The sequence below is a fragment of the Pelodiscus sinensis genome, chromosome 11 (genome assembly GCF_049634645.1).
Source record: "Pelodiscus sinensis isolate JC-2024 chromosome 11, ASM4963464v1, whole genome shotgun sequence".
Taxonomy (NCBI): domain Eukaryota; kingdom Metazoa; phylum Chordata; order Testudines; family Trionychidae; genus Pelodiscus; species Pelodiscus sinensis.
Window position 1 is genome coordinate 20420417 of NC_134721.1, and position 14171 is coordinate 20434587.

Below are 14171 nucleotides of genomic sequence, written 5' to 3' on the forward strand. Positions count from 1 at the left end.
ACTAAATTCTGCAATGCAAACAGGTGGGTTCCACATGCAGTTATCCCCAAATCCCACACAATATTTACATATACATAAATGGACAGATCTGGTAATTTGTTTATACAAATATGGCAAATATGTGCACAAAGTTAGGCATGCAGTCGTGTGGTATTTTTTTTAAAAATGTCAGATGTGCCAATGCTCATGTAAAGCTTGTCAGGCAAAATGCATTTCATTATCACCCTCCCTTGACAGATTCCATCCTCGGCAGCATTTGCTCAAGTGTAGGCGGGGACAGTATCTGTTCTTTTAAAATTAAAAATAAAGCAGCACACTCAGCCTTGTTAGCAAACACAATGCCAATTGCTTGAGCATATTTTTTTTACTTTTGTCACTCTCATTCCAGCAAAAATGTCAGCAGTCATAATAATGCTGCTTTTGTTATCACAGCAGGAACAAAAAATGCTGTGCAGCTAAGCTTGCCATTACAAAAAAAGAAAATTGTCCTGCAGGGTTTAACTGAAAATGCGCCAGCAATGGAGAAAGTTCAGAAAGCAGGAGGGAGGTCAGAAGTTCATTAAGAGGATTTTCAGAAATATGTATGCAATATTTGTAGTTTCCTGGCAATCCCACACCTGTTAATTGGGTAAATCTGGAGTGACTAGATAATATAAGCACCAAGGTTTTTTGAGACTATTCCACTATAAGCTAGTGATAAGCGAACTTCAAAAGGGTCCAAGAGATAGACCCAAAAATCACAGACATTTGAACTAGAGAGCAATCCAAAGGAGTAGGAAGTTTGGACTCAGAACCAGATGTGAACTTTGAACACAGCTGTCTGTAGGGGGTGTGCAGAGCCTGGAGCAACCCCACTTCCAGTGCCCCATATGAATGGAGCCCAGGTCAAACTCCCAGGCACAGGGCCCACCCTGCCCTACCTCTGCTTCACCTCCACCCCCTCCACTCCTTTGCCCAAGCCTCGCCCCTGCCGCACCGCTTTGCCAAAGTCCTATCACCGGAGCAACACCAGTCAGGAAATTACAGGGGAATTGGCAGCAGCAAAGGTTGCTCCCCCCTGCCCACGCTCACCATGGTGGTGGAAGCCAGAATGGCCCACCCTGCCCTCTCCCAGCCCTCTGTGCCCCACTTCTCCAAAGCAGCAGGAAGCGGAGCACCCTGGGGCAGGGCTCTCTGCTTCCCAATGCCACAATGAAGCTGAGCATTGTGGTCTGGAAGAGAATGAGCTGGGGCAGACCAGAGCAAGCTGCCGGGCAGCTCCGACTCCCACTACCATGGTCAGTGGGGAGGGCGACTCCTACTGCTACCATTTGCCAGGCCCGCCAGGTAATCCCCTGGTCCACCCTGCGACCCACCCATATGATGACAATTGAGGTGGCCACGATGGCGCCCCCACAAAGAAAGCATGGGGCAGCCCCCCAAGCTGTTCTATGGATGGGATGACTCTGACTTTGAACCTTCTTAATGGATTAGCCCAAAATTCCAGGATCCACATGCACCCAAACTTTGGGGCTACTCAGAACCATATTGAACTGGACCTGAACTTTATAGCTGCTCTCTCTCTCTCCCTCTCTCTCTCATTCTAATCTTAGACTCATACAAATGCAGGGCTAGAAGGGACCTAGAGAGGCCATCTAGTCCCACCACCCATGCTAAGGCAGGCCCATGTAAACCTAAATCATCCCTGACAAGTGATTGTCTAATCTGTTCTTTAAAACATCCAGTTATAAGGATTTCACAAAGTCCCAAAGTAACCAATATCTTAACTGAGTACTTAGCTATCCTTATAGTTGCAAAGTTTGTTCCTAATATCTAACCCAGTGTTTCCCAATTTTATTTGGCCACAGAACCCTTTTAAACTTGAAAGACTTTTGCAGAACCCCTAATAATAGCCTTATATACAGAGCTGAAAAAGTAGACCACAAATAAGTAAGGATAATAATAAACAAATGCTAAGAAAAAGTCATGAGATCAACATTTAGTTTCATTGCACATAATTAAAAACAAAATAAGATTTAATGTGTACAAAAAATAAAGCTCAAAAACTAATATGCATTATATTGAGTAGTGACATCATCGTCCCCACTCTTTGGCTAAGCTGGCATTACACAGGGATACTTATCGTGGCAAACACAAATGAAAATTGTTTTCAATAAAATTCATAAATGCTTAAATATTATTATTTTTGTAAATCATAAAATGTTATTGTAATGGAATTTTCTCACGGAACCCTTATTTTCACTTCGCAGAACTCTGGGGTTCTGCAGAACACCATTTGGGAAACACTGATCTAACCTAAATCTCCATTGTGGAAGATTAAGCCTATTACTTCTTGTCCTATCTTCAAACAGAGAGAAAAACTGATCACCACCCTTTTTTTGTAATAGCCTTTAGCATACTTGAAGACCATTATCAGATCCCCTTCAGTCTTTGTTTCTCGAGACTAAACATGCAGGATTTTTAATTTTTCCTTGCAGGTCTTGTTTTCTAAACCTTTTATAATTTTTGTTACTTTCCTAAGTATTCTCTCCAGTTTGTCCACATCTTTCTTAGAGGCACTTAAAACTGAACAAAATATTCCAGTTTGAAGCCTCACGAGCGCTGAGTAGAGTGGAAAATTACCTACCATCCCTTACACACGATAATCCTGTTAATACACTCCAGATACTAGCTTTTTAAAAATTCTGCAGCTGCATCACATTGTTGACATACACAATTTGTGACCTACTATAACCCTCAGCACATTTTCAACAGTTCTGCTACCTAGCCAAGTATTCCCTGAGTTGTAATTGTACATTTGATTTTTTTTCCTTCCTAGTATAGTATTTTGCACTTCTCTTTATTGAATTTTGTCTTGTTGATTTCAGACCAATTCCCCAATTTATCAAGGTTATTTTGAATTCTAATCCTGTCATCCAAAGTGCAATATACCCAATTTGATAACAAACAATTTATAACTACTGTCTGAGTACATTTTTACATAAAAGAAGCTATATGGGGGTCAAACCAAATGTCCATTTAGCCCACTATCCTGTCTTCTGATGGTGGACAATGCCAGGTGCCCCAGAGGGAACAAACACACAGGGGCGGATATAGGGCAGGGCGAATGGGGCGGCCGCCCCAGGCCCTGTGCTTCAGAAAGCCGCTGCGCATGCGCATGCCGTCACTGCACATGCGCCGTGGCAAAAGGGGGGGGCCCGCAGAATTATGCTGCCCGGGGCCCCGCAAAACGGTCATCTGCCCCTGCAAACACAACAGGTAATCATCAAGTGATCAATCGCCTATAACTTTTCAAACAGTTATGCATCCACTTTACCTTACATTAATCTAGGCCACAATCCCCTCATTTGCTTTTGAGAATGTTAGGAGGGACTGTGTCAAAAGCCTTACAAAAATCAAGGCGTCACATTTAACACTTCCTCTTAGTCAATAGGCCAGTAACTTTATCAAAGAAAGAAATTAAATTTGGCATGATTTGTTCTTAACAAATCCATGTTGTTTTTCTACTTATCACCTTGTTATCCTCCAGGTGCTTTCAAAATGATTGCTTAATAATTTCTTCTTCTGTCTTCTGTCCCCCATGTTCTTCTTTTCCCCCTTAAAGATAGGTACTATGTTTGCCTTTCTCCAGTCCTCTAGGGACACACCTATCCTCAGATAGTTGCTCATGGTTCAGAGACTGTTGCTACTAGTTCCTTAAGTATCATAGGGTGAATTTTGTTATATTCTCCTGACTTGAATCAGGGCCGGCTCGAGCCATTCCTGAACCCTGGGCAGCGGGCGTGCGAAACGTGCACGGCCCCACCCCAGCGCGCTGCTTCCTTTAGAGCTGCCATCAGGCACCATGTGCCCGGGCTGGAGGCCGCGTGGCGCCTGATGGCAGTTCTAAGGGGTGCCACGCAGACAAGCATGTGGCGCCCCTTACAGCTGCCATCAGGCGCCCCCCATAGGCTGGCGCCCCGGGCAGCTGCCCTGCTAGCCCCTCCCCCTTAATCCAGCCCTGACTTGAATACAACTCACATACCCAAATATTCTTTAATCTGTTCTATCCGTGTTCTGGCTTGTGATCCTTCCCCCTTGTTGTTAATATTAACTAATAGAAGATTTACCTCATGTTGCTCAGGTCCTTAACTCAAATAAGTATTTTTCTTCATTTGAATCATTGCTCTGGGGGTGGGGACTGGGAATGAAGGGTTCAGTATGCAGGCTGCCCTGGAGAAAGAGGAAAACCCCAGCCCGCTCATTGCAGCAGCTTTGGGCCAGGTGAGAAGTGCCTCTCCATGGCTGCTACAACTACAGTGGACACAGCTGGGCGCAGGGTGCATGTCCCCAACTGGGGTACAGATGGACAAACTCTCTGAAATAGATAGTATATAACTGTCTCTTTCTCCACCCTGGGTTATAGCTCTCCTGGTCACCATCTCTGGCTCCTTATTTCCCCCCATGGTCATTCTGCAGTATAACTGTCCCTCCTGCCAGACCTTTTCCTTTCCATTTTATGAAAAAGAATTGAATTCCAGGCACATCCCATTGTCTTGACACAAGCAAACCCTGACCTTAATTTAAGTTATGGAAAGAGGAAGCTGTATACTAAAGTTGGTGGTCTTAGCTCTTACCATTTAGGAAGAATGCTTGAACAAACAGACTCACAGGCGGATGGACAGACAAATGCACATTTCTAAAATATGTAGTAAGAAAAAGAAGATATTAAGCAGTGGTCGCCATTAACTTTTTTAGTGAAGATTGAAGCAGAGTAGATATACATACCTCAGTCTTTTTGGTCCTCTATTATTAGCTCTCTTCATAATACATGCCCATATAATGCAGCCACTGCAGAAATGGGATTTCAGAGAAGTGCTTCAAGGAAGAAATGCATGGTGTGTATTGGCATCAACACCACAACTCATGCCAATGCATCTGGGAGTCTGGTTTCCTAGAGATCAGATGATTTTACAGTAGCATCTACATATTCCAAAGTAATTTGTGATTTTGGGATTCTCATGGCTGCAGCGGCCACAAACAGGCACTTCTCACTGGCCCCAATCTGCCCCACCATCAATCTCAGCCTGGACCAGTCCACACGAGAATTCCATTTCCTGGACACTACAGTCCAGTTAAATAATGGACAAATTTCCACCACCCTATACCGGAAACCCACCAACTGCTACACTTACCTTCATGCCTCCAGCTTCCATCCCAGACACATTTCTCAGTCTATTGTATACAGCCAAGCCCTAAGATACAACCAGTTTTGCTCCAACCCCACAGACAGAGACAATCACCTACAGGATCTTTACAGAGCATTCCTAAAACTGAGCTACCCACCTGGAGAAGTGAAAAAACAAATTGACAGAGCCAAAAAAGTACCCAGACACGAACTACTTCAAGACAGACCCAAAAGAGAAAATAACAGGATCCCACTTGTTATCATATATATAGTAGCCCAATGTCTGTGACTCTGTAACTCTGACATGCTGGCTGTTCCCTCTGGGCGGCGCTGTTGCCTACCGCCGTGGTGCTCAGCTGACTTCTGCACCGCTCAGCCAGGCCGCTGTGGGGGAGCCCAAATGGTCTCTTGCTCCACTTGCACCCCTGCGGTGGCCCAGCTGAACGGCGCAGAAGTCAGCCAACCGCCACGGTGGGAGGCGAAGGGGGCAGGGCGGTGACGTGCGGTGTGACAGCGGCTCCAGGCCCTGCCTCCTGGCTGTGAACGTCACCTCCCTGCCCCTCTTTGCCTTCTGCAGTGGCACTCAGCTGAATTCTGTGCCGCTCAGCCGGGCTGCCGCGTGGGAGCAAGTGGAGCAAGCAACTGTTTGGGCTCTGTGCTCCCCATGCAGCACGGGGAGCACAGAGCCCAAACGGTTGTTTGGGCTCCACGGTGCCCCGAGTGAGAGGCAGGAGGGGGAGGAGAAGAGAAAGAGAGACAGAGAGAGAGACAGGAGGTGGAGAAGAGCTGAGGGGGGGGGGGGGAGGCAGGAGGAGAAGGAGAGAGAGAGAGAGAGAGAGAGAGAGCAAGAGACCGGAGGCTCAGGAGAGAAGACCGATATGTAGGAGAGACCTGAAAATCCCGTCTTATGATGGGTTAATTGGTTAGTTATCTATAGTCCACAATTCAGACCCCGCCAGTGCATTACACACAATCTACAACCCATCTTGGAAAATGATCCCTCACCTCTCAGAGGCCTTGGGAGAAAAGCCTATTCTTGCTGACAGACAACCCCCCAACCTGAAACGAATTCTTTCTGGTAACCATGCTACACAACCACATCATAAGCATCCAGGAACCCAGCCTTGCAACCAAACACAATGCCAACTCTGCCCACATATCTATACTAGCGAATTCATCACTGGAGCCAACAGCATAAGCTACCAAATCAAAAGGTCATTTGACTGCACATCCAGTAATTTGATCTATGCCATCAAATGCCAGCAATGCCCTAGTGTTTGTCCAATGTATTGGACAAACTGGACAGTCTCTATGGGAAAGAATCAATGGACACAAATCAGAAATATGTAAAGGAAACATACAGAAACTTATTGGGGAACATTTTAATCTTCCTAATCACTGTTTAAAAGATCTTCAACAGATCTTTTTATATACAGAGAAACAGATCTTTTTATATACAGCACCCAACTAGATCAGTTAACAGGATTGTTTATTTTGTTAACCACAGGGAGAGGTTTCTTATGGAGCTGCATTTTCAAGTTGCTAGCAGCGTGCTGATCCTGGTGTCTGATGGACTGGTATTTGCCATACAATTTCTCAGTCTGTTGAGGTAACATACAATTCCTCTCTGTGGTGCAGACACAAGGGGGGAACACATGTTCAGAGAGTAAACAGTTTGTTTTTAATCTTCTCCTTGATGAAACAGAAACCCCCCCAAAACAGGACAAAAACCAGGGTATGACCGTGGTGTATTTACTACTTTTCATGCTCTAGAACTCCCAGAGCACATTGCAAATATGTAAATTCAATCTGATTTTCATGCAGTTTGGCACGCTTGCTGGATCATCATTAGTGTTCTTCCGAAGTCGACGATGGTCTCTTTCATAGGATTTATTTTTCAGGGGTCCTTTGGTGACTAGGGGGTTTGATCCTTGAGCCACAGGCGTGCTGGCAGACACTGCAGGAGGTGTTGGAAGTAGAGATATAAAATCCCATCTAATTGGTTAACCGGTTAAATGTAAAGTTTAAATGATTAAAAGGGGGTGGGACTCCCCACCCGCTACAGCCAAGCTGAAGCTCCCTTGTCTGCAGTGGGCTTGGGCCCAGCTGGTGTGTCCCTGCTCACAGAGGGTCCTATGGGGCTGGAGCAGCTGATGGCGAGTAGGAAGCTGCTCCAGCCCCCAGCGGTTTACCAGAACCGGTAAACTTCACCCATTAAAGTTAACTGGTTTAATCATTCACACCCTTAGTTGGAAGACATGGCAATGTCTTTCTTTTCTGGCATTTTTCCTTTATCCAGGGCAAGGCGATTTTCCTTAAAAGAGAATGTTCCCTCTCTTGGGCTACTTTCTCCCAGTGTGTAGTGTCAGTGCCCCATCTCTTAAGGGTGTCTTTTGGCCTCCCCTGTTCCTTTGTCCTTCTGTGAGTTGACTGGACAGCAGTTGTTTGGTAAGCATAGAGAAGGCATGTGCTTACAGTGCCTGCTTCACCTCAGCTGCTGCTGAATAACCAGGGCCTTAACACTGAAAATACTGGCTTCTGTCAGGAGACTGACATTAGTGCAATGTTCCTCTCACTTTATATTGAGGATCTTCCAAATGAAGTGCCCACGCTGGCGTTCCAGGTTTTTCAGGTTCTCTGTAGGTCACCTGAGTCTCACTCCCATAAAGGAGAGCTGGGATTACCCCAGCTTTATAAACTCAAAGTCTTGCATGTGTTCTTATGGTGTGATTGTTGAACACCTGGTGGGTAGGAACAAAGGATTGGGGCAGACATTTCCTTTGAATACTACTGGACCTTATATAACACCTAAGTGATTCTGAAACACTGTCAGTTCCAACATGATTTTGTTAGGAGATGCTGTAAGAGCTCCCTCTGGTGGATAATAACACATAAAACGATGAGTAGTCCTGTGGCACCTTAAACACTAACAAAATACTGTACACAGTAAAATACATAGCCCAGGTTGAACCTGCCCGGCCCCCTCTGGACGGGAGTGGTCCAGGACAAGGGAATTTGCCAGACCAGTGGAGGTCAGGCATGTGGACTCTCCCGGAGCTCCCCTCCTGGCAGCTGCCCTGGGAGCACCCGGAGACCTGACCTCCTTCAGCTCACCTGCCTGTGTCTGCTGCCCCCAGCCCTCTTGTAGGACTCTGCTCCCTGCTCCCAGCCCTGAATGAGGCTGCTCCTGGGATTCCCCAGCCCTGTATGCAGAGGCGGTGGCAGCTGCTCTCAGGGTTCCCCCAGCGGCAGCAGGTGCTCCTGGGGTTCCCCGGCCCCGCATGCAGCGGTGGCAACAGCTGCTCCTGGGTTCCCTGGCCCAGAATGCAGGGATTGCAGCAGCTACTCCTGCGTTCCCCAGCATCATGTGTGGTGGCAGCAGCTGCTCTCAGGGCTCTCTACCCCCAGGTCACTGCCCCTGCAGGCTGCCACCAACCGAACCGGCTCCATTCCAGCTGCTCTCCACCTCTGCGGCTGGGCTCTTTGGTCTAGCAACATCTGTAGTCCTGCTGGACCATGGATGTTGCCAAACCAGGCAGTTCTGGATGAGAGAGGTTCTACCTGGATCATGAACTTTTGTCGGTAAAACCCACTTCAGGTTTTACCAACTAAAGCTCATGGTACTGTATATTTTTGACTTATTGCTTTTAAGCTTACAGACTAACACAGCTACCCCTCTGAGACTTTTCAATACGTAAAACTGTTTATTGGGATTTCCTAAGTATAAATCACCAATTCAGGGACTGGATTTCACTCTGAAGTATTGACTGCCCCATGGAAAAGGTCTCATAGGAACCTCATTTAGGGTGTGTCTAGACTAAATCCCTTTTTTGAGAAAGGGATGTAAATTAGGCATGTCAATATTGCAAATGAAGCCAGGATTTGAATTTCCCGTACTTCATTTGCATAATGGCTGCTACCGCTTTTTTCAAACCCCCTCTGCAGCAGTTTAGATGGGGATCTTTCGAAAATAAAACCCTTTTAAACCTAATTTTTTGAGGAGTACAGGATCTTTTGAAAAGAGTTTTATTTTCAAAAGATCCCCATCTAAACTGCCTTTTTTTTAAAAAGCCCCCCCCAAAAAGTGGCAACCGCCATTATGCAAATGAAGCACAGGAAATTCAAATCCCAGCTTCATTTGCAATATCGACATGCCTAATTTACATCTCTTTCTTGAAAAAGGGATGTAGTCTAGACATACCCTTAGACTTGTAGTATATGTCTACACTACTCTATGGACAGCAATTGATCCAGCGGGGTTGGGTGGGTGGATGTTGATGTATTGAGTCTAGTAGACTAGGCTCAATAAACAGATTGCTGATCACTCTTGCATTGACCCTGGTACCCACCAGAATGAGAAGCACAATGAGAGTCAATGGGAGAGCATCTCATGTGGACACACCACATGTTAATTATGCAGCTGAAGTTGTATAAGTTAGATAGATTCTCCTCCCCCGTGCAGACGAGCCCTTAATGAGCAATATCTAATTAAAAATAGGATAATAAACAAAGGTGCAACATAACAAAATATCTCCCATGTAACATTTTAGAAATGTGCATCTGCCTGCCTGTGTTCATCTGTGAGTCTGTTTCTTCAAGAACTCCTCCTAAATAGTAAGAGCTAAGACCACCAAATTTGGTATGTAGCTTCCTCTTATCATAACCTAAAGCAATGTAAGGGTTTGGTTGTGCAAGACAATGGGATGTGCCTGGAATTTGCTTGTTTTTCATAAAATGGAAAGGGAGGGTCTGGTAGAATGGCGTTATACTGTAGAATGACCACAGGGAGGCAGCAAAGTGCCAGATATGGGGACCAGGACAGCTATAACCTCACTGGGCCTACATGAGGCAGTGCTGGAAAAAGGACAGCTATTTACTATCTATTTCAGAGAGTTTGTTTGTGTGTCTGTTTGTCTGTGTGTCTGTCTGTCCCCCTCAGCTGTGGCCGCTGCAGTAGCCACTGACAGGTGCTTCTCACCTGTCCCCAAGCTGCTGAGGTGAGAGAGAATTGGGGTTGTCCTCTTTCCTTGAGCAGCCTGCATATTGAACCCTTCATCCCCAGCCACACCCCAGAACAATGAATTTAAATGAAGAAAAACAAAACTTATTTGAGTTAATGACCAAAGCAACACCAGGTAAATCTTGTAGTACTATATGAGTCTGGATGGAATTATAATTTCCAACTCTTCTAGAGCTAAACAGAATCCAGCCATACCCTTCCAAGTTTGCCCTGACTCTATAGACCTTTTGGAGCCTCATTCTGCCAAGGCATCCATTCAAGTGTTTTACAAGCCCAACCCAAATTCCGCCAATCCCGTGGCACAGGTTGCTTGCATAGAACCAATGTTCTCCATCTTTGTTCAGGAAACTGAGATTTGGTCCTTGGGATGTAATTTGGCCCATATTTGTGCAGAGCCTATGAATTAACACAAGCACAAGTGATGCAATGGATCCCTGCTAATATGTGCAAGTGATCAAAAACGGTATGGAATCTGCTCAGTACCTTAGCACTCAGGGTGGCTGCTGTATTATGCGCTAGTTGCAGATTATAAATCATGGGAGCTGGCAAACCAATCCAATACCCATTGCAATCACTTATTCTGGAAGATAAGTTTACATACCAGGCATGGCCCAAGAAGGCTGAGGGCTTGCTTTGTCACCAAGTGGCAGTTATGAAAAGAATCTACCAGTCTGAAGCTGTGACACCCAAAATAGAAGCTATGTACGCTAAAGAAGGTTTTTAAAAAATGAAGGACCTGCAAACTCACAACACCTCCCACAAGTGCTTTGCCAACATGGCCAATTAGTTCTTAAGTGAATCTGTAATCTGGAAAACAGCTAAAAAAAGCATCATTTTATTTCCTTCATCCTCCCACCAATACTTAATAGCTATAGAGACATGCAGCAGTCTCATGCTAAGTGAAGTCCCAGTTAGTGCTAATAGGGTTGCCAGGTGTCCGGTATTGAACCAGACAGCCCGGTATTTGGACCTTCCACCCAGTAAAAAAATTCTGAAAATACCGGACATGTTAAATGTCCAGTATTTTCTGTTTTTCCTGGCTCAGGTGTCTGGCAGAACACATGCAGCTTGGGCTGGCTGGGGTATGGGGAGGATGGAGCATCTTAAAAAGGCAAACTGGGTTTTGTTTTTAATCAACAACTTTTCCCCTGGAGTACCGGCACCTTTTTTTTTACACTGGTCCCAGGAATTAAAGGGGCCGCAACTGTTTTTCGACCCCGGTCAGTTCTTTTTTTTTTTTAACCCAATAGAATTTTTTTCCTGATGTGTTTTTTTGCCGGGGGGGGGGAGGGGGGGGAGGCGGAGGCGGGAGGGTGTTCCATGTTTTTTGTTAAACCATCTGGCAAACCTAAGTGCCACTCCAAGGGGTCTGGGTAGCATCAGTCAAGCCAGAGCATGGGGAGATCATGTTTTCTTTTAGCAAAATGCAAAGCTTGTGTGGTTCCATCTTAAAGAAAAGAGTTGGAAGGCAAAGGAAGCTCTAGTTAGTCAGGTTCAGCGGTTCAGCGGGGAAGCCACGTTAGTCTGTAACTTTAAAAACAGCAAGTAGTTCTGTAGGTCCTTGTTAGTCTCTAAGTATGTCTACATTACCCCCCTAGTTCGAACTAGGGGGGGTAATGTAGTCATACGGAGTTGCAAATGAAGCCCGGAATTTGAATTTCCTGGGCTTCATTTGCATAAAGCTGGCCGGCGCCATTTTTAAATGCCGGCTAGGTCGGACCCCGTGCCGCGCAACTACACACGGCATGGACTAGCTAGTTCGGATTAGGCTTCCTATCCGAACTAGCTGTACGCCTCGTGTAGCCGCGCGGCACAGGGTCCGACCTAGTGTAGACATACCCTAAGGTGCTATAGCACAACTTGTTCTAGTTAGTCTGGAAATCTTTGGATGATACATAATATGGGCAAACTTGAAGCTAACTTTTCAAAAGTCAGTCTCAGGAAGTGAACAATGGTGGTGGTTTATAACAGACAGAACAGCAAGGTTACTGGTGTTCTGAACTGAGAAAGTATTGAGTAGCAAGAAGCCAAAGCTAACGGAGAGCAAAGTAGTTGATGGAAACAGACTGAAAGAGTGAGAGGATTCTTAGGCTATAACCCAGAAGTCCACCAATTATAATGGTCCTTTCCTGGGCACTGGTTGCCTTAGACCTCTGAGAACTCCTCCTCTGCAGTTCACATTATCCCTGGATACTTGGATGATAGATGAACCTGGTGTAAATGCTGGAATGATAGAAAAAGGCCAGAACTGAAAATCCTCAAACTTAGGGGAAGCTGAGCTTGGACACACATATCTGGAGCCAGGTTTTGTAGCTGCCCTCTGTGGCTAGAATGGGCTCAGTGAAAACTTTTGACTATGACAACCCTCCTGAACTTTGAATGAGGTTCTAGGTCTGATTTTCACCTCTCATGCCTGGGCAGTCAGTATGCTAGGTGGGGAAGGCATTGCTTTCCCAAACCGCCAGCCTGGTCCCACACACTCCACCCCCAGAACACCTGCTGTAGGCATTCTGGGGTTGATGTCCCCAGCTCCCACACTCCATGGTTGGGGAGGCTGGGGCCATGGTGCCACCCACCCTCCCCAGTGCTCCAGGGACACAAGCTGCACAACCTGCCCATTCCCCTCCTTATAATAGTTGGGGGGTATGCACCATGTACTGCTCCACCTCCCTATGGTGAGGGAGAGTCAGCTTGGCTCCTGTGCGGGAGCCGGGCCTCAGCAGAAGGGGTGGGACTGGAGATGTTGGCTGTCTACCTGCTCCCAGGACTTGAACCCACACTACCCTATGCTCTCCAGGTGAGCATGAGAACCCCTAAGCTACTCCAGAGCTTTGGTGGGTTCTTGCTCTGGAGGGGCTTAGGGTGGCTTTGGTGGGTTCTTGCCTCCCCCATCCTTACCTTCATTGATCGACCATGCTCTCATGTCTATCTCTACCAATGTGTCAGCCCAAAACTTCAGTAAGACTTAGGCCTTCCTGATGTACAACAGGAGAAGAAGGATGCACCTCAGTGCACTCCAAGGAAAGTGAAACCCTATATATAAACCATGTAGAAGTCTTTTGCAGTTGATGCAGATGGACTTTCCCTAAACACTGCCAACCTAATTCTTCATTATTCTTGAACTCAGCAGCTGCCTCCCATTCCAGAAAACATTTCTTCTGAGCTCTTCTCTTTGTTATTCCTAATGGTTTGCATAGGCGAACAGGACTTATCTGAGAACCAGAAACAACCAGCCAGCTTCCATTACCAGATAATTTTGAGCTTGGACCTTGATGTTAGAGGACCAGGAAAGTGTCCTGGTGCCTGGAAAGACTCTGAGAAGCTATCGTGATTTGCAGTGCTGTTAAAAAGGTACAATGCATCCTGCTTTAATGAATCCATCCTGCTTTAATGTATTAAAAGCACTTAATCCCAGCTGGGGTATATCAGAGCTATAGAGTATCACCAGTTGGGTATTAAAGGAGCTGTAATTTGATTTTCTGGCCCCTGTGGCTAAACTACTGAAGCTTTGCTCTTGTGGTCCAGAAATCCTAGGAAGCCTTCAATGAAATTATAGCCTATAATACCCTGAAGGGTGCACTTTGCTCTCAGGATAATGATATAATACAATAGTATGCTGAAAAATAATGCGCTTTTATTTTAAAAGTGCTCTGTCTCTTGTGAGCACTTTAGCCCTGCCATTAAAATTAATAAAACAAAAGTAATTAATAGAATTAACAGAACATATAGTCCTTTCCATTTTAGGACTCCAAACAAGAAAAGCACACAGCATGAATGTGAGGAAAGAAAAGATGATTAGCCCCATTTTACAGATGGGGACTCTGAGACACAGTGGGAACAGCTTGTTGTGTTGTTATTGACTTGCAGGGGTTATTTGTGTATTACACCTACTGGCCTCCTCCTGCAGTTTAAGGTGCTACTATTATGCAGTGCCTCACACTGGGGATTCTGATTCAGCTACCTCAAAGAACCAGAGAACGTATC